Genomic DNA, 21,845 nt, shown 5'->3' on the forward strand with positions numbered 1-21,845 from the left:
GTAGTCAATGTCACTGAATTGTGCATGTAGAAATTTTTGAAATGGTGTATCTTTGGCTATGTGTATTTTCACCAAAAAAAAAAAGGTTGAGAAGTTAGAGGTTTGACATGTTGTGGGGTTGTTAACCAATGTCATAAAACAATATGTGTACTACTGTTTCATGAGAAACTATTTATTCTGTAAGCCTTCACTTGAAGTACAATTAAAAAAAAAAAAATTATACTTCTCCCATGCTATGTGTGCTGCTGACACTAATCTTTCAAAGCAGGAAAAATTACAGGTGAGAAACTACACAAATAAAGTATAAAAGCATCAAATAGCACTCAAAAATACATGAGGTTAAAAACACAAAGTGGAGTTTTCTAGAAAGCAAAACAAAATAATCAGTGAATAAATTAAACCAATCAAGTGTAAAATCAAATTCAACATCTTAGGAGTAAAGAGACATGGTTTTATATGCCTGATAATAATCATTGAGTCCACGTGAATAATAAAACTGAGGGTAGACAATTGTGAGACTTTATTATAGAAGACTATAGATGCCATGAATCCAGAAAGTAAAGTACCCAACATACATCAATAGCATAATTTTAATGGGCATTGAAGGAGGCGAGATGTCATCTGTGGCCATGACATTTGCATTTGGTTCTGTGGGCAGTTAAGCAGATTTATTAGGGATATAATTGCTTAGAAATAGTCTTGAATTTATGAAACTTTAGAGGATATCAAAATTAAATGATGTTTTGAAAGTAAGTAAAATTGGGTATTCTGAATACTAGAGAATTAAAATACTTTGATTAAAAAAAAAGTTGCCATGAAGTTGACTTTGACTTATAGCAACCCCATGAGTGTCAGACTAGAACTGTGCTCCATAAGATTTTCAATGGCTGCTTTTTCAGAAGTAGATCACCAGGCCTTTCTCTCGAGGTGCCTTTGGGTGGACTTGAACCTCCAACCTTTCGGTTAGCATTTTCACCACTGAGGGACTCCACTTTGATAACAACACCAAAAAAACTTGTTGCCTTCTAGTCGATTCGACTCAGAGCGACCCTATAGGACAGAGTAGAACTGCCCCCATAGGGTTTCCAAGGCTGTAATCTTTATGGAAACAGACTGCCACACCTTTCTCCTGCAGAGCGCCTGGTGGGTTCAAACTGCTGACCTTTTGGTTAGCAGCCAAGCACTTAACCATTGCACCACCAGGGCTCCTTCACTTTGATAAAAGTACATAATAACTAAAGTGTTGTAGTTTATTCCATCAATTGTCCTAATCCTTCTCTCTAAAATATCTTACAAATAAATGGCTATTAATTCTCAACATCCATTTCCAGTAATTAATATGAAAGTCTAATTTCCTTTTGCTTTTGCAACTTAAAGTAGCAATGATTTAAATACTTAAAAGAATTCAGCTACAATTTATATTCCCCCCAAAATAATATTACATTGTAAAAAAACTTTTTTTTTTTTACTGAAAAGATTTATGTAGACAACAGACAGTCCCTGATGGAGCAGCAGAAAGATGGGGTGCAGAACTCAAATTCTGGTAAGAAGACCAGACTTAATGGTCTGACTGAGACTGGAGGTACCCCAGAAAGCATGGCCCCTGGACTCTCTATCAGCCCAGAACTAAAACAATTTCCAAGGCCAACTGTTCAGACAGGGATTGGACTAGACTGTGGGACATAAAGTGATACTTACAAGGAGTGTACCTCTTAGCTCAAGTAGATACAAGGGGCCAAAGGGGCAGCTTCTGTCCAGAGGTGAGATGGGAAGGCAGAGAGAATTAGGAGCTGGTTGAATGGACATGGGGAATCAGGGGCGGAAAGGAGGAGTGTGCTGTCACAGAATGTGGTGAGCAATTAGGGTCACATAATAATTTATGTATAAAATTTTCTATGGGAGACTAACTTGAAATGTAAACTTCATTTAACTACAACAATAAAAAAAAGAAAGATTTGTGTAGAACACTAGGATATTAGGCAAAGTAGTTCTCACACTTGAATTGGGAATAAAAGCTCTGCTAGGGATAAAAATAGCAAAAATTAAACTGAATTGTGTCACCCAAAAATGTGTGTCAACTTGGCTAGGTCATGATTCCCAGTATTGTGTGGTTGTCCACCATTCTGTGATCTGATATGATTATCCTATGTGTTGTAAATCTTAACCTCTATGATATTAATGAGGCAGGATTAGAGGCAGTTATGTTAATGAGGCAGGACTCACTCTATAGGATTAGGCTGTATGTTGAGTCAATCTCTTCTAAGATATAAAAGAGAGAATTGAGCAGGCAGAAAAGGGGCCGCATACCACCAAGAAAGAAGTGCCAGGAGTGGAGTTTGTCCTATGGACCTGGGGTCCCTGCGCTGAGAAGCTTATAGACCAGGGGAAGATTGATGACAAGGACCTTCTCTTAAAGCCAACAACAACAAAAAAGCCTTCCTCTGGAGCTGGTACCCTGAATGTAGACTGTGAGAGAATAAATTTTTGTTTGTTAAAGCCATCCACTTGTGGTATTTCTGTTATAGCAGCCCCAGATAACTAAGACAGCAGTCATTTTAAACATACTTTTAAGGTACTAGAGAATTTATATAATAAAAAGGCTTAGATGGGTTCAGGGAGAATAATCTTTTCCATTAGAGTGAAGAATACAAGACTTCATATAACATTGGGGTGTTTAATGAATACCAAAAAAAAAAAAAAAATCCCATTGCTGTCGAGTTGATTCCCACTCATAGCGACACTACAGGAGAGAGTAGAACTGCCCCATAGGGTTTCCAAGGCGCACCTGGTGGATTTGAACTGACAACCTTTGTGGTTAGCAGCCATAGCCATAACCACTATGCCACCAGGGTTTCTGTTTAGTGAATAGGGTTATGGAAAATTGTATTTGGTTAAAAGTGAGGTAAGGATTTAGAATAAATAGGAAATGAAGCATGCTAACTGAATGCCATTTGTGCAGTTACTGTATTAGTAGGATGCGTTATGGCTTGAGATTTATTGATCGTTGGGGCTCATTATTTAGTTTCTTCTCCTCCTTGTACTAACTTGGCATGATAATAATCTGGACTTACGGAATGCAGAATCTAAGAGTGCTTTAAAAAGAGAACTTGTTTCCTGAAGTACCTCTGAAGTAAATTAAATACAATTTTATGAGAGCAATACTGAGATGATGAGGTCAAGAAACTGTCCAAGAGTGGCATAGTCCCTGAAATAGGACTAAAACAGAGACATCAGCATGGGATCCCATAGTTTAAGTAACTAGTCAGGGACCGGAGAGACGCAGGTATGTTTCAGTCACGGCATTTGCTTTTGGTTCAAAAAAATAAACCCGTTGCTGTCAACTCCAACTCATAGAGATCCTATAGGACAGGTTAGAACTGCCCCATAGGGTTTCCAAGGAGCCACTGCTGGATTCAAACTGCCAACCTTTTGGTTAGCAGCCAAGCTCTTAACCACTGTGCCATCAAGGCTCCAAAAAAACCTGGAACGTTTCACAAATTTTCGTGTCATCCTTGCCACAGAGGCCATGCTAATCTTCTCTGTATTGTTCCAATTTTAGCCTATGTGCTGCCAAATTGAGCAAGCTTTTGGTTCAGTGAGGAGTTAATTTAAGTCAGATAATGTTCACTTCGTTAGCTACTCTACAAATGTTTTGATGTTTCTATTTTTTAAGTTTTTCTATTAATTAAATATTTTCTTAGTGAGAATGCATTTTACTACTACCGTATTTTTATTGTATTTTTAAATGTATTTCTACATTTGTTTGCCAATCTTACCCTCCCCCCATGAGGTATTTTCACAAGCATGCTATGCTAATTTTTTTACAGCTACATGTAAAAAAAAAAAAACATTGGCGAAGCAGTGCTTATGAAAATACCTCGCAAGGGAAGAAGAGAGTGTGGTTGGTGAATTAATGTGGAAGGTGTATGTTATTTGTGTAAAAATATGGTAATTATAAAGACTCTGCTTGATTTATATGGCTACTGTTAGTATTTGGTTAATGTGCCCTGCTCATTTCATTACTGATTTGAGCACTTTATAGATTCCAGCTTCTACTCTTGCTCTCCTGTAATATGTTTCTCCACACAGGACCCAGAAGAATCCTTTAAAAAGGTAAATTAGGTCACATTTGATTTATCTTTTATCTCCACTGAAGCCTTCCAATGACTTCCAATAACAGGAAATTATTTCCAAGGTCGCTATGAGTAGGAATCGACTTGACAGCAATGGGTTTTATAAGGCTTTGTATGATCTGGTTCTTGGTTACCTCTCAAAACTCGTCTTCCACCATTTTCCTGCTCCCTTATTCTGTTCCTGCCCACTGGCCTTTGTGATGTTCCTCAAGCACTTTAAGCAGTCTCCTGTCTGGGCTCTTTGTTCTAGCTACAACATGTTCGCTGATTTTCACTTTGCTTGCTCCGTTATTTCTGGTCTCTGTTTAACCTCCTTTTCCTTAGAGAGGCCTTGTGTTGGGAAGTGAGAAAGCAGTCTATCACATGACTTTCCATTCCCCACCTGGACCACCTAGTCAGAGTCCTTGGGCTCAGAACATTCCCTGATAATGTAGGCTGGGAACTGTGCCTCCTTCTGACCCAGTTTGTTTTTCCTCCTCATCAGAGAAACTTTTTCCCAGTTCTGGATTCATAGTCTGCATACTGCTAAGTGCGTGCATTATACGGCACCTGGCCAACCCCATTTCTATATCTGTTCCCAGTGGAGAGGGAACGAGGTCCATCTTCTGCAGCACAAGAGAGGGTGCATGGAGACCATCATCTTTGCATTTGTTGCTATGGTATGACCCACTGGCCACGGGGAACTAACATCCACTACTGAATCTCACCTTGCTTTGCCTCTTCTCTGTGTGATACAGCATTGTTCAACCCAATGCCTGTGTGTAAGTCATGTCTTTCTTGGTAACCCTGGACCTTGGCCCAACTGTTTGGCACAGAGAGCTGGGTTGACACCTTGTCTGAGCATTTTGTTTAAAGTACTGTTCTCTCTACCATTATTCTCCATCACCATATCTCTGTTTTTAAGTACCTTGTAAAGAATTGTTTCATATCTCAGTGATGCATTATATCATTTTGTGTGTTTATTTTGTCTCATCTGCTAGAATGTAAGTTCCACCCAGGTAGGGATTTTATCATTTGTTCGCCTCTTACTGCTGTATCTCTAGTGACTACAAAAGTGGTTGGTACATAACACATGCTTATTAAACATTTTATGAGTAAATAGATTAATATAATACTAAAAGAATTTGGGCAGTCATAATAAGGAACTATGGGCTTGAAATGAGCCAGGTTTTCTGAAAGCAATTTAGAATTGTTCCAAGGGAATATGAAGCAAGAATAATACAAAGGCTGCACTGTATCATGGACATTAATTTTGAGTTTTAATTTTTAGTTTTTTCCTGGGGTGGGTTCACTTTAAGTTTTTAATATAGAGCCTACATTATATAGGAACAACTGTAATTCACAATGATCTAAAGATAATTCAGAGAAAATGCTTCAATGCCTTTGTATCTTATGTTATGACAACATATAAAATAGCTATTTGGGGAATTTGTAGGCATGAATACTTGGTTGAATCCATGAATTTATGATTCTCATTTATTTTTTAAACAAAGGTTGACATTTAGTTGTATACAAAATAACTAACATAAATATTATCTTTATTTATAATTCATTAGTTCAGATTGTATAATTTCTGTTGCTCTATCTTCAAGTTTACTCTTTCCTCTGTGTGAGATAGTAAATGTCTACTGTCTTAAACTGCCAAATTTGTTACATAGATAGAGATAACTAAAACAGCCAAAAAGTAATTAAATATTATGACAGTTTCCAAGTTTCTGTTTATGTACAGTGGAAGGAAAGTTCAATTTTTATTGCAAATCCTCAATGTATTATTTCAGCTGTACTGGTTTCATTCTGATAGACTTGAGATAAAGTTTTAGCGTTTTCAGCTTTTTATGTTCTCCCAGAACTAAGCAGTTTTCTCCAGGGCTTTGATACTGACATTGTATTTGATTTATAGTATACATAGCAATTAGTATGTACTAGAGTAATGATGGAGCCCTGGTGGCACAGTGGTTAAGAGCTTGACTGCTAACCAAAAGGTTGGCAGTTCGAATCCAGCAGTGGCTCCTTGGAAACCCTATGGGGCAGTTTTACTCTGTCCTGTAGGGTTCCTATGAGTGGAAATCAACTCAGCAGCAATGGGTTTGTGGTTTTTTATGTTTGTTTAAAGTAATGGTAAATCTCTGGTGGCGCAGTGGTTAAGCGTTCAGCTGCTAATCAAAAAGGTCGCTAGTTTGAATTCACCAGCCATTCCTTGGAAAGCCTATAGGGCAGTTCTACTCTGTCCTATAGGGTCTCTATGAGTTGGCATCAACTCGAGGGCAACGGGTTTTTAATAGGTTAGCGTAATAATGAATTGCAATCATTCCAAAACACAAAGATGATCATAAACACAAAGATGATTTATACAACATAAGGTCAAAAGGTACTCATTTCCTTCATGGATTCACATCCAGTAAATGTGTACCAGATTCATTTAGCCACTATACATAACCTGATGCCAAAGGTTAGAAATTTATTGAACTCAACTAAGTTTTAAATGCTGCTTTTTTGTTTCTGTATATGTAGATTAATATTTACAATTTAAAGTTAATCCACTTTAATAGTACAGTTAAAAATATTGAAATTAGAGGTAACATGCAAAATAACCAAAAATAAGGTAAATGAAGTATCAACAAAGTAAAGGTTAGAAGATAACCAGCAGTATTAAGATCATAAAAACTCCTATTTTTTATTTTTTCTATTCCTATAAATACTTTTGAAAATCTTTGTGCATCATAATAGTACATTTGGAACACTTTCTTTATCAATCAATATTTTTAGGTAGTTAGAACCTCATATTACATGCAAATCTTCCTTGATTCTGAAAAGTGAATCTTTTACAATTACCTTAATGCACAGGAACTTTTAAAAAAAATATATCTTCCAGGAAGGCTTTGGATTACATCATCATACAGTGATGCTTAGATTTTTGGGATTGTCTAGTATTAGTGGTTGTCATAAAAAAGCGAATATTTGTCATATTTAGACCAACTCAACCAAGGAGCAGTGGAGGCACAGTGGTTAAGGATTTGGTTGCTAATCAAAAGTTTAGCAGCTTGAACCCACCAGCCACTCCACAGGAGAAAGATGTGGCAGTCTTCCTCCATAAAGATTACATCCTTGGAAACCCTATCTGGCAGTTCTACTCTGTCCTATAGTGTTGCTATGAGTTGGAATCAACTCGACAGCAATGGGTTTAGAGCAACCCAGAAAGAACTGGATACAACAGCTCAAGTTACTGCATGTATGAGAATATACACTCAGTTTTGCTTCATATTTTGCATACTGTAAAAACAACATCTGTTTTGAATTATACTTTGGATGTAATTATGCTTTGCTTCATACTAATTCTGCATTTAATGGAATTTATTCACATTGAAAACAAAATGTAATTAAAAAAAAAAGGAATGTATGATTGAAAGAGCAATAAACATATTTAGGTCCAAATAACTAAAATTACTGGTCAGCTAAGGGCTGGCTGATTTTGAATAGTCTCAGCTGGAGCAACTGTGGTGAACATTGTCTAGCAAGATAACTTGTCATATTTTCATGGTGATGACAAAGTGCAAGAGTAAGACAAGTCTATAAAACAGTGCCTTTAAAGTACGTGCTTGTGCCACGTTTGCTAATAGCTCATTGGCCATAGCAAGAGGATAATAAGTGCTATGATTGAATTGTGTTCGCCAGAAGAGATATGCTGACAATCAAATGCCTGTACCTGTGGGTATGACCATATTTGGAAATAGGGTTTTTATTTTGTTATCACGTTAAATAAGGACCTATGGGAGTAGGGTGGGTCCAAATCCCATTCTCTTCTCAGTGATGTCTTATACAAAGGGACAGACACGGAGATAGGGTCACACGCAGGGGGAAGACAGACAATGTGTGACAACTAAGGCAAATGCATCTATGAGCAGGAAGGAGCACCAAGGATTGCTGGCCTGTTAAACCCGTCGCCGTCGATTCGATTTCAACTCGTAGTGACCCTACAGGACAGAGCAGAACTGCACCATAGGGTTACCAACGGACAGATGGTGGATTCGAATTACCGACCTTTTGGTTAGCAGGTGAGCTCTTAACCACTGTGCCACGAGGGGTCCAAGGATTGCTGGCAGCCACCAGAAACTAGGAGAGAGGCATGGAACAGTTCCTGCCTCAAACCTTCAAAAAGAATAGACCTGGCCAATGCCTGAATTTGAACTTCCAGCCTACAAAACTATGAGAAAAGAAATTTCTGTTCTTTAAAGCCACCCCCTTTGTGGTATTTTGTTATGGCAGCCCTAGGAAACTCAGATAATAAGTGATAAAATAATTTGTAAAAAACACTAGCTATGGAGAAAAAAATTTTCATATCAATAATCAGGAATCACATTACAGTCCAGTCAGAAAATTTTAAAACGGGCTTTTAAATAAAAATGGAAAAATGTCACTGTGATATCAGTTTCTGTTGTAATGAGAATTATTCTGTTGGACTCTGTATCAGCTCATATTGGTTTCAGAACATTAATGTTAGTTGCTGGGTACTCAATATTTTAACTTAATTTTCACAGCTCCCATCAACTTGGCATTGGACAATCATGCAAAATGATGATGGTGAATTGATCCTATTTTTCTACTTGTTATTTATTTGATAAATCACTTGTTGACCCTAGACAATTTGCAAATTGACCTCAAACTATGCACTTTAACCCTCTAGCTGAAAGAAGATAATTCCTCTTGACCCTATAAATTTTCAAGCCTGATAATTTAATCTGTATAAATAAGTGCAAATATCAACAATTAAATATGATCTATCTACCCAATTTGAGAATTTCACTCATCATCTACTGACCATGAAAACAACGTATTGTCTGTGCGTTTAGCTGGATTAATTAAAAAAACACTGAATTATCTGCATAGAAAATTAAAGCTTCAGAGATCTTGTTCATGCTTCTTTTTGAGATGAATAAACCAAGCTTGTGATAGGAGAAAAGACTTGTCAAATGTTTTGTAGTAACTGGTAGAGCTAGGAGTGGAATTCAGCCTCTTTACTCATATTTTAATAGTCTTTTCAGTACATCTCTGGTGAGGATTTGTATACATAATATCAGGGATGTGCTACCTAGGGATATAATCTCACAAATTGCTCAGAAGAAACAAGGAGCACTGCCTTGGCTAAGGGAGTTGAGACTTAGTAACTGTGATTGACCAAACTCCATTAAGAGTCTGTCAAAATATTTCACGTAGTAGTTATCAATCAATAATTTAGAGTATACTGTAAGTGAATACATTGTGCGTAAAATGTATTTAAGTAATATAAATATGAGGGTTTTGGGTTTTGGCCATATCTTTTAAGTTATTTGCAAATCCCCCTTCCTAAATTTAAGTTTTCTAAGAGCTACCATTTGTATGCATTTTTATTTTGAGCTGTATTGAAGCTATAATACAGAATAACACCTAATTAATTAGTTGGCTGAACTTAGTGCAAATAAGTTCAAAATCAAAAGTTAGGGTAATTGCACTCATGGAATACATCAGGAAATTCAATACTCATTTCTTGAAATAGGAATGACAGATCAAAGGCAAGTGTGGTTGTTTACTAAGCCTAGCTAATGTCCTTGTACCCTAAGACCAACTTTGTGAGAATTGATTTATGACTCCAGATGACCGAATGCAGATTTGGTAGTTCTGCCAAAAGAGACGTTAGTAAGTGTACTTTGCTGAGGTAAGATAGCAACCCCATTTTTTTCCTCTTTTTATTAAGAAAAAAAGGCTATTTAATGAAAATGTAAATCTCCATAAACAACTGTTTATTCTTTAAAAGCAAGGTGAATTTAAATTGTATTTTTGCAACATTAAATATTAATTTTTAATTGAAAATCAGAATATATTTAAGTAAATCCTTAGGAGACACCATAAAAATTATAATGAGTTTGAATTTGGGGATATGGTACCAAATGTTCTGTAATCTCATTTGCACTTTTGGTAACAGAAGGACACGTACATCTCTCTCACATTCACAGAGTCAATGGTTTAAAAAGAAAAGTTAGAAATATTTTTATATCATTATAAGACAATTACAAAGCTAGTTTTTAAAAGCTCAATATGCAAAATAGTTTAAAAATGTTTTCCTCCTTAAAACACAGCTATGTCATTAAAAATAGAGGCATTGATTTATTCAAGATAGAAGCCTAGTCAGATGCACCATGCTGTCCTTCTACAGCAAAGACCTGAGAAACAAAGTATAACAGATGCAGATAACAACCCTGGAACCCTAAGCGTCAAATGAAAGGATATAGAATTAAATCAAACACTGTTTGGAAAACAAAACTGAACGACAGCCGTGAATGGGGAGAGATATGGAGCTGAGGTGCCCTGCCAGACAGCCCAGCACAGCAGGGCCATTTTGATAAAGCCAGCAACAACCCTGGATGAGGAGCATAGGAAGACAACATTACGGAACTACCAATAGGAGACAGAGAAACTGCAAAGACTTACCCAGAGTGAAGCAAGGTGAGAAGGACAGGAACTGGAGCTAAGGAAGGAAAGTACAGGAAGGAAGACAAGAGTTTCAGGAATCCTTGCATACACAGAGCAGGGAGGAAATCAGGAACCAGAGACAAGGTGACTTTCCAGTGGTAGTACCTGAGGGGTAGGGTGAGTGTCAAACGCAGAACAATAAACGAGCCCCTCCTTTTTTTTTCCTTTTCTCTTCCCCTCTACCTGGCTGCCTGCCCCACCCCTCTCCTGCCAGGGAGGGCACATGTGAGACTCCCGGCCACCTACTCTGCCACTCCTCTGCCAGAGAGAGCCCACTCTGATATATCAAAACAACAAACAAAAATCATAAACAAACAATATAACACCTTAATGCCTCAGAGACAGCAGACAATATCAAATCATATAAAGAAAGAAGACAAGATGGCTCAACCAAGTGACCAAATTAAAGGAGCAGAGAAGATTTCTAAGGAAGACATGGGAATGGGACTGCCTGAAAGGAATTCAAAAGGCTTATATATAAGGTCCTTAAAGAGACCAAGAAAAACGCACACAAAACCAAGGAAAACACAGACAAAACTCTAGAAGAATTCATACGAGAACAAAATGACAAATTAAATAGACAATTAGAAATCATACAAAAACAGCAACTAGAAATCCAGAAGATTAAGAATTAAATATCAGAAATAAATAACTCAATTGAAGGAGCAACGGAAGAATAAATTAAGAAAATAGAGGACAAATCCCTTGATACCAATGTGTTCAAGGAACAATCAGAATGGAAAAAAATGAAGAAAGCCTAAGAGTTATGTGGGACATCATGAAGAGGAAAAATTTACACATTATTGGAATTCCAGGACAGGAGGAGGCAAAAAAAAAAAAAAAAAAGCACAGAGAGAATTTTTGAAGATCTGCTGGAAGAAAACTTCCCCAATATTATGAAAGATGAGACGATTTCCATCCAGGAAGCTCAACGAACCTCATACAGGATATACCCTAAAAGAAAGTCACCAAGACATATTATAATCAAACTTTCCAAGTCCAAAGATAAAGAGAGAATTCTGAGAGAAGCTCAGGAAAAACAAAATATCACCTAAAAAAGAACTCCAGTAAGACTAAGCTCTGATTTCTCTGCAGAAATCATGCAGGAAAGAAGGCAAATGGGATGACATACATAAAACCCTAAAAGGAAAGTATTGCCAGGAAGCATATATGCAGCAAAATGTTGGCAAAATTAGGACATTCTCAGACAAACAGAAATTAAGGGAATTTGTAAAAACCAGACCATCCTTACAAGAAATATTAAAAGGAGTCCTTCAAATAGAGAACCACCAACATCTGACAACAACCTGAGAATAAGCCACATGACAGCATCACCAAGATGCCAACACAGATAGAGAAATGTTAAAAGTAAAATAAAATCAAAGAACTGAAAACAGGGAATCAGAGATGTCAATCTCTAAGCGATGACAACTTCAAAGCAAAAAGGGGGAATAAATGGTGTAGACATAAAATTTCCATATGGAGAGGAAATCATGGCAATATCAAGAAATACAGACTAGTTTAAGGAAGATAAAGGTAAATGTCAGAGCAACCACAAAGAAAGTTAATAAACCTACTTACCAAAATAAAAAAGAAAATCATAAAGACTCAGTAAACGCAAAATCAACAACAATGAAGGAAAGGAAAAGAAAATACATAAAGAAAAAGAACTCAGCACAGATAATTAAGTGGAAGAAAGAAAATGGCAACATCACAACAAAAAAAAGTAACAAAATGATAACAGTAAATTTAAACCTATCAATAATCACACTAAATATAAATGGTTTAAATGCACCAGTGAAGAGAGAGAGAGTGGCAGAATGGGTTAAAAAAAACATGACCCATCAATACACTGCATACAAGAGACACAGCTTAGACACAAAGACATAAATAGGATAAAAATTAGGGATGGAAAAAATACATCATGCAAATAGTAACCAAAAAAGAGCAGGAGTGTCAATATTAAACTCTGATAAAATAGACTTTAAATAAAAATCCATCATAAGACAAGGAGGGGCATACAATATGGCACTTCCTCAGAAACCTAGAAACAGGAATACCATATGATCCAGCAATCCCACTCCTAGGTATATATCCTAGAGAAATAAGGGCTGTGAGACAGATAGACATATACAAATCCATGTTCATTGCAGTATTATTTACAATAGTAAAAAATGGAAACAGCCTAAATGTCCATCAAGGAATGAATGGATAAACAAACCCTGTTATATACCGACAATGAAATACTGCGCAACGTTAAAGAAAAATGATGAGTTTGCGAAACATCTCACAACATGGATGAACCTGGAGGACATTATGCTGAGTGAGATAAGTCAATGACAAAGGACAAATATTGTATGAGACCAATATTATAAAAAGTCAAGAACAGGTTTTCACACAGACAGAAACATTCTTTGATGGTTACCAGGGATGAGGGGGGAGTAGGGAAAATCACTAACCAGATGGTAGACACGTATGAATTTGATGAAGGGAGAGATAATACACAGTATGAGGCGAAGTCAGCACAACATTATCGAGGTAAAGGAAGACAGTGAAAGGTACTCAAGTGTAAAAGGCAACAGCTGTAAACACTAATACAAATAAAATCTTGCAACAACAGTAATAAACAATAAGTTATGAGTGGATACATAGATATGTAAGCTGTACATGGATGGGAGGGCTTATGTAAGTACACCCATATACATATATACGTGTACATGCTGCAAATATACCCATGTATGCAGTAGTGCACGTAGGGGATATAGTCATGAAAACTTCTTAGCCATAAATAGACACCTACTGGAACTGAAATACTGGGCTTGAGGGCTAGGACATGTAGGTCAACTGGCATACCATAATCCATATAGACAAAAGTTCTACATCCAACTGGGTTTTAAAAGCTTGCAAGCAGCCATTTAAGATACAACTATTGGTCTCTTTAAGTCCGGAGCAAAGAAGAGTGAAGAAAACCAAAGACTCAAGAAATAATTAGTCCAAAGGACTAATGGACTACGTGAACCACAGCCTCCACAAGTCTGAGACCAGAACTAGATGATGTCCGCTACCACTGCTGATCACTCTGACCGGGACCACAGTAGTAGATCATGGACAGAGTGGGAGAGAAATGTAGAACAAAATTCAAACTCATAAATAAGACCAGATTTACTGTCTGATAGAGACTGGTGGAACCCCTGAGACTATGGCCTTTAAATACCCTTCAAACTTGGAACTCCTGGAGATCACATATAGCCATACAATAGACAGGCCTATAAAATGAACAATAACACCAGTGAGGAATGTACATCTCAGAACAATCAACTATAGGAGACTTAAAGGACAGCATTTGCCCAAAAGCAAAGTTTGCCCAAAAGTAAAGGATGGTAGGGGAAGGAAAGCTGGGCAAATGGGCAAAAGGAACTCAGGGAGGAAGTGGGGAGAGTGTTGACACATTCAGGGGTTTACGACCAATGTCACGAAACAAGTTGTGTAGAAACTGTTGAATGGGAAACTAATTTGTTCTGTAGACTTTTACGTAAACAACAATAAAATGTTCAAAAAAAACCCAGAGGCATTGAAAATAACAAAGTACAGGCTATAAAGGGAAAAATAAGCACACAGGAATCACATAGGAGAAAAAGAAAAAAAATGCCAACATACAATATTTTGGTGTGAGCTTTTGATTTCCATTTTATCTCAAAGTCCTTTTAGGGCCTTCTCTTGATCTGAGCTGTCAGAATACAGGTACAGTACTTTAAACACAAACTTGTAAGTGTCATGTATAGATAAGCACATTTAAAAGAAGCATACATAACATGTGTATGTCTGTTTCATGAGAAACTATTTGTTCTGTAAGCCTTCACCTGAAGTACAATGAAAAAGAAAAAAGAAGCATACAATAAGATACACAGAAGAGAAGTTTATAATAGGTTTATTTTTCTGATACCTTATAAATACTGGCAGATATAGCTCCTCGATAATTCTAATCTACATTCTTCCCACCTAGAATCAAGTGCTCTTCATGGAAACTTAATATTTGTAACTAAAGAACCAACAGACTATTGAAATCTATAAATCCTTCTTGACCACTTATGTGGAGGACAATGGGTAATAATATCCATATGCCTACAAGGAAGACCAGTTAATACGACTATTATTCAAATCTATTCACCAACCACTAATGTCAACGATGAGAAAACTGAAGATTTTCATAACTTCTGCAGTCTGAAATTGATCAAACATGTAGTCAAGATGCATTGATAATTACCGATGATTGGAATGCAAAAGTTGGAAACAAAGAAAAAGGATCTAAAGTTGGAAAATATGGCCTTGGTTATAGAAACGACACTGAAGATCGCATGATAGAGTTTTGCATGACTAACAAGTTATTCGTTGCAAATATCTTTTTTCAGCAACATAAACAACAACTATACACATGGACCTCACTGGATAGAAAACACAAGAATCAAATTGAGTACATATGTGGAAAGAGATGATGGAGAAGCTCAATATCATCAGTCAGAACAAGGGCAGAGGCCGACTGTGGAACAGACCATCAATTGCTCATACGTAAGTTTAAGTTGAATCTGAAGAAAATTAAAACAAGTCCACGAGAACCAAAATATGACCTTGAGTATATGCCACCTGAATTTAGAGACCATCTCAAGAAAAGATTTGATGCATTGAACACTAATGACCGAAGACCAGATGAGTTGTGGAATGACATCAAGGACATCATACATGAAGAAAGCACAAGGTCGTCAAAAATATAGGAAAGAAAGAAAAGACCAAAATGATATGTCAGAAGAGACTCTGAAACTTGCTCTTGAATGTAGAGTTACTAAAGCTAATGGAAGAAATAATGAAGTAAAAGAGCTAAACAGAAGATATCAAAGGGTGGTTTGAGAAAAGAAAGTATTACAATGAAATGTGCAAAGACTTGGAGTTAGAAAACCAAAAGGGAAGAACACACTCAGTGTTTCTCAAGCTGAAAGAACTGAAGAGAAAAGTCAACCCTTAAGTTGCAATTTTGAAGGAATCTATGGGCAAAATATTTAACAACCCACGAGGCATCAAAAGAAGATGGAAGGAATACACAGAGTCACTGTACCAAAAAGAATTGGTTGACTTTCAACCACTTCAGGGGGTAGCATATGATCAAGAACCAATAGTACTGAAGGGAGATGTCCAAGCTGCACTGAAGGCATTGGCGAAAAAGCAAGTCTGCAGGAATCGGCGGAATGCCAATTGAGATGTTTCAACAAAGGGATGCAGTGTGGAGGTGCTCATGTGTCTATGCCAAGAAATTTGGGAGACAGCTACTTGGCCAACTGACTGGAAGAGATTCATATTTGTGCCCATTCCAAAGAAAGGTGACCCAACTGAATGCAGAAATTATCAAACAATATCATCAATATCACACACAAGTAAAATTTTGTTGAAGATCATTCAAAACAAGTTGCAGCAGTGCATCAACAGGGAACTGCCAGAAATTCAAGACATTCAGAAGAGGATGTGGAACATGGGGTATCATTGCTGATGTCAGATGGATCTTGGTTGAAAGCAGAGAACACCAGAAAGATGTTTACCTGTGCTTTATTGACTATGCAAAGGCATTCAACTGTGTGGATCATAACAAATTATGGATAACAGCCTGATGAAAGGTAATTCCAGGACACTGAGGAACCTGTACTTAGACCCAGAGGCAGTTGTTTGAACAGAACAAGAAGATATTGCATGGTTTAAAGTCAGGAAAGTTGTGCATCAGGGTTGTATCCTTTCACCGTACTTATTCAATCTTAAAATGAGCATATAATCTGAGAAGCTGGACTACATGAAGAAGAACACGGCATCAGGATTGGAGGAAGACTGATTAACAACCTGTGATACACAGATGATACGATCTTGCTTGCTGAAAATGAAGAGGACTGAAGCACTTACTTATGAAGATCAATGAATACAGCCTTCAGTATGGATCACACCACAACATAAAAAAAAGGAAAATCCTCATAACCCGACTAATAAGCAACATTATGACAAATGGAGGAAATATTGAAGTTGTGAAGGATTTCATTTTACTTGGATTCACAATCAACACTCATGGAAGCAGCAGTCAAGAAATCGAATGATGTATTGCATTGGGCAAATCTGCTGCAAAAGACCTCTTTAAAGTGTTGAAAGGCAAAGATGAGGACTAAGGTGCTTCTGACCCAAATCATGGTATCTTCATTGCCTCATATGCATGCAAAAGTTGGACAATGAGTAAGACCTAAGAAGAACTGATGTCTTTGAATTAAGGTATTGGCGGAGAATATTGAATATACCATGGACTGTTAGAAGAATGAACAAGTCTGTCTTGGTAGAAATATAGCTAGAGTGCTCCTTGGAAGTGAGGATGGTGAGACTTCGTCTCATGTACTTTGGACGTGTTATTAGGAGGGACCAGTCCCCAGAGAAAGAAAGACATCACAGTTGGTAAGGTAGAGGGTCAACGAAAAAGAGGAAGACCCTCTATGATATGGATTGACCCAGTGGCTGCAACAATAGGCTCAAACACGGCGGTGATTGTGAGGATGGTGCAGGACCAGGCAGTGTTTTGTTCTGTTATACACGGGATCACTATGAGTCAGAACCCATTTGATAGCACCTGACAACAACAAGTGTAATACAAAGAGAGCATATATACGCCATGATAGGGATACAATGAAATTGTTACTGGAATACAAAGGAAAAGCAATTAGGGAAAAGTGAGGAAGACTTTGTGAAGACTATTGTCAATTTGGCTCTTAACAAATGAGTAGAATTTCAATGGAATGAAGCGAGTAGACTATTCTAAGTTGATGGAGGAGAAGACTGGAATACGTGACTAAATGGTTTGCTATGTACCAAGCTTCATTCATGTATGTGCTAGGCACTGCTCTAGATACAGTGGATAGATACATCATTGAAGAAGATAAGACAAATACCTTTTCCTGACAAAATAGAAGAGGGGTAAGAAAATAGAAAAAAAAAAAGTACACAAATATATATACAATTTATTTTTCTGAAACTGTTTACACAAGAAGTATTTGCCATGGATGTGCTATGTACTCAGAACTAGGTGCTGTGGGAATTTTAATGCCAATTAAATATGGCCAATAGTTTCTAGAAATTTCTAGTCCATTGGACAAAATGATCTTATGAGGAATAATCAATTATCAAATTTTGTGGCACAGAGTTAAGGATAGTGTCATGGATTGAATTGTGTCCCCCAAAAGTATGTGTATCAGTTTGGCTGGGCCATGATTACCAGTACCGGATAATTGTTCACCACTTTGTCATATGACGTAATTTTCCTATGTGTTGTAAATCCTATCATTATGATGTTAATGAGATGGATCAGCAGCAGTTACATTGATGAGATCTACAAGATTAAATTGTGTCTAAAGCCAATCTCCTTTGAGATATAAAAGAAAGAAGTGAGCAGAGAGATGGGGGACCTATACCAGCAAGAAAGCAGTGCCAGGAGCAGGGTGTGTCCTTTGGACCCAGGATCCCCAGTGCCTGAGAAGTTCCTAGACCAGGGGAAGATTGATGACAAGGACCTTCCTCCAGAGCCTGCAGAGAGAAAGCCTTCCCCTGGAGGTGATGCCATGAACTTGGACTTCTTGCCTACTAGACTGTGAGAGAATAAACTGTTTGTTAAAACCATCTACACTTGTGGTAATTCTGTTATAGCAGCACTAGATGACCAAGACAGATAGTAAGATAATGTAAAAGCATATTTCATTCATAGGTCTTTGTTTAATGCTTCCATTTTCACTATTCATTAATATAGAGTTCCTGACATATTTGTTCACTAAATCTTTCTCTACACCAACTTATAAAGTTAATCTCCTATACTGTCTTCTAGATCAGAAGCTTTTTTGTTTTAATTTTTATATTTTAATTTACAATCCAATTTGAATTGATTTTTGTGTATTATTTGAGACAGGGATCAAGTTCCCTTTTCTTTTTTGTTATTGTTATCCTGCTGACCTAGCATCATTTATTAAAAGTAATATCTTCTCTTCCTCTTTGAATTGCCAACGTTATCACACACTGTGTCCCTAAGTATGTGATTCTGTTTCTGGACTGCGTAATCTGTTCTATTGATCTATTTGCATACCCTTGCCTCAGTACTACTATTTCTTATTTACTTCGGTTAATAAAAAGTCTTGATATCTTGTAGAACATATTCTTCCATTTCCCAATTTCCAGAGTATTGCTTATTATTAACCCTTTGTATGTCCATATAAATGTAAGAATTAGCTCAAAAGTTCTAACTGAAAAGTACATGAATAAGTTACAATTTTTATTACAATTTTATTATAGTTGCTAAATATAATTTTAATATACAAAAATCACCTTGATTTGATTAATTGGTTAATTAATTAACAGAGTAGTGACAGTGTGCAAACTTCTCTGTTGATTATCTCAGAGAGAAAGCTTTAAATATTTTACCATTAAATATGATGTTTGCTTTGACATATTTATTGTATACTTATCAAATTAAAGATAGATTTTATTCATAGCTTGCTATGAGTTTTTATTATAAATGAATGCTGAATTTTATCAAATCCCTTTCTGAATCTACTCAAGACAATTATATGCTTAGTTTTTTCTTTTATTTTGTTAATGTGTTGAATCACAGTTTGACTTTTGACTTATAAACTGCCCTCACATTTCTGGAAAAAAAGCACAACTAGTTATGTATTTAGCCAACTTGACGGCAACTAACAACAACAAAGTTATATATATTACCATGTTTATGTATCATTGGACATGATTGGCTCATATTTTGTTTAGAATTTTTGTATCTAATTTTGATATCTAATTTTGCCTTTAGTTTTGGTATTAACATTATGCTGGCCTCATTAAACAAGTTGTGAAGTGTTCTTCCCTTTGCATCTCTCAAAAATTTGTATAAAATTGGCATTATTTCTTTCTAAATATTTTGGCAGTATTTGCTAGAGAAGCCATCTGGGTCTGTAGTTTTCTTTGTGGGATGATATTTGTCATGGATTCCGTTTTGGTGAATTGTATTTTCCCAGGACTGTTTTTTCAGTCCAAAATTTTAAATTTTGATGTCTTTATAATCTCTAACGATGTTCCATTTTTTCACCCTGAAATTGGTAATGTATACTTACCATCTTTTCTTTTTCTTGATTTGTCTCCCCATGGATTTATAAATGTTATATCCTTTAAAAATTTTGGATTAATTGATCATCTCTATTGCATGCATTCTTTTCTATTTCATTAATTTTTGCCCTTTTTTTTTCTTTCTGTGATGGACTGAATTGTGTCCCCCAAAAAGCTATGCTGGAGTCCTAACACACCTGTAAATGTGACCTTGTTAGGGGAAATAAAGTTTTTCTTTTGTTGTCAGTTGGGTCAAATGAGGTCATACTGGAGTACGGTGGGGTCCTAAACCTAAATCCCTCGTAAGTGGTGCCTTATAAAGAGGGAAAACAGACATGGAGAGACACACAGACAAGGGGAAGAACCATGTGAGGACCTGTCTACAAGCCAAGGAAAGCTAAGGAACACCTGGGGCTACAGACAAGGAGGACCTTACCCTAGAGCCGATGCCCTGATTCAGACTTCTAGCCTCCAAAACTGCAAGTAAATAAATTCCTAGTCTTTAAAGTCACCCACTTTTGGTATTTTTGTTATGGTAGAAATAGGAAATTAAGATACTTTCTCCTATTTTCTTTGATTTTATATTTCTGTTATATTTTTTAAATGCATGGGGGTGATAGTTCACTGATTCTTCCGCATTTATGTATTTCTAATATATATGCCTTTAAAACTGTGTATTTTTCTCTACACATGGCTTTAGCTGCATTTCACAAGTTTTGATATGTAGTATTTACATTATTAATCATTTCAAAATATATTCTACTTTCCATTGTGATTTCTTCTTTGACCCACAGGTTACTTGGAAAATTATTTCTTAATTTCTACACATATGGAGATTTTATTATCTTTGTTTTGTTTTGGTATTGATTTCTAGCTTGATAGTCACATGATTAGAAAACATATTCTGAAGGATTTGAAACATTTAAATATACCATACTCTTTTTTTCTTAGAGGTCCGATTTAGTCTTGTGGCTTTATGCATTTTTTACATGTGCCAATCCAAATTTCACTTTCTACCGTATCTCTTGATATTTGATCCCATATTCATTAATTGCTGGATACTTTCAATCTGCATATGTGTCAATATCTTATACTTAAAATACACAGAACTTGATTCATCTAAATTACCCTTCTTCTCAAAGCCATTTGCTCTTGTAAATTTGGATAAATCTGTTCATGATATTATTTTTCTAGTTACCCAGCCCCCAAATTTTGAAGTCATTTCTAACTCTCTACTCAAATGTATTTAGTCATAAAGATCTTCTGATTTGTCTTTGAAAATGTCACCCACTTATATTCTTTTGGTTCTATTGCCTGACCCTTGTCTTGAACCTTAGCCTCTATCTTTGGATTCTTTTGAATGTCTCCTCATTCCAAATTTTCATATATTCCATATATCCTATAATCCTATCAGAGTACTGCAGTATTCTTAATACAGTGTTTGATAGTATTATATTTTTCCCCAAAGCCTTCAAGTAAATCTAGTACATGCAAGAATATATTCCAAGCCATGAGGCATCATACAAGCCCTCTTACAATCTGATTTTATTGACTTTCTTCAAATTTATCTCCAACTTCTTTCAGATGAATCTTCTGCTCTTGACTTATCAGTATACTCAATTCTTCAGAACTTATGTGCTCCTCTGCTTTTTATCTTTACTCACAAACTGTGTCTTTCCTTTAAAACTTGAAACCCCCTCTTCCTTTCTCTCCACTTATCTGAATCCTTCACACCATGAAAAGCTAAATCAATCTGCACCATCTTTTTCAAATCTTCCTGATCACTACAGCTGGAAGCAGACCCTAACCTCTTCTGAATATCTGTAACATCTATTGGGATGCAATCTGGTGCTTTGTGAGAATGCAGACAATAGAGTCAAATGGAGCTGAGTTTTAAATTATTCCAGCTGCACATCCTTGAGTAAGTTTCTTATATCATGAAACTAGCTCCTTGTTTGTAAAATGTAGTCAACACTAAATGCTATAAAAACTTGAAATGACAGACGTAATATAATCGATGAACACAGTATGAAGAGCCTGGCACATAATAGT

General features: G+C 36.4%; 1 protein-coding gene and 1 non-coding gene across 2 annotated transcripts in view; both read right to left on the reverse strand.

Moving 5' to 3' along the window:
• THSD7A (thrombospondin type 1 domain containing 7A) overlaps nucleotides 1–21,845 on the reverse strand; it is a 277,288-nt gene that overhangs the window by 123,865 nt on the left and 131,578 nt on the right. The window lies entirely within an intron of this gene.
• Nucleotides 3,476–3,583, reverse strand: LOC111819003 (U6 spliceosomal RNA). Its single transcript, XR_002822817.1, has one exon. It is a non-coding gene; the product is annotated as a U6 spliceosomal RNA (small nuclear RNA).

This window comes from Trichechus manatus, unplaced genomic scaffold (assembly GCF_000243295.1).
Source record: "Trichechus manatus latirostris isolate Lorelei unplaced genomic scaffold, TriManLat1.0 scaffold00242, whole genome shotgun sequence".
NCBI classification, from domain to species: domain Eukaryota; kingdom Metazoa; phylum Chordata; class Mammalia; order Sirenia; family Trichechidae; genus Trichechus; species Trichechus manatus.